This window comes from Penaeus monodon, chromosome 4, assembly GCF_015228065.2.
Source record: "Penaeus monodon isolate SGIC_2016 chromosome 4, NSTDA_Pmon_1, whole genome shotgun sequence".
Taxonomy (NCBI): domain Eukaryota; kingdom Metazoa; phylum Arthropoda; class Malacostraca; order Decapoda; family Penaeidae; genus Penaeus; species Penaeus monodon.
This window is the reverse complement of record NC_051389.1, coordinates 7,139,963-7,140,194: the sequence shown is the minus strand read 5'-3', so window position 1 is coordinate 7,140,194 and position 232 is coordinate 7,139,963.

The following is a 232-nucleotide window of genomic DNA, read 5'->3' as shown; positions in this document are numbered from 1 at the left end:
CCATATCTACAACAGAGAGGAAGAGGAGTTAATTGAGGAATCCCAGGTTAACGAGGGAAGTATGGCTCCTTCCCACCTCGACGAGAACAGCAGCGGTAGCACACAGAGCAGCATTCCGTCCTTCTTGGATTATTACAATGACGACAAAAGCGCGAACGGAGATTTGGATCCGTCGACGTTGGGAGGAGATGATTCCGCAGAGGACAAGAATGGTTTCTTCGATAACATATTC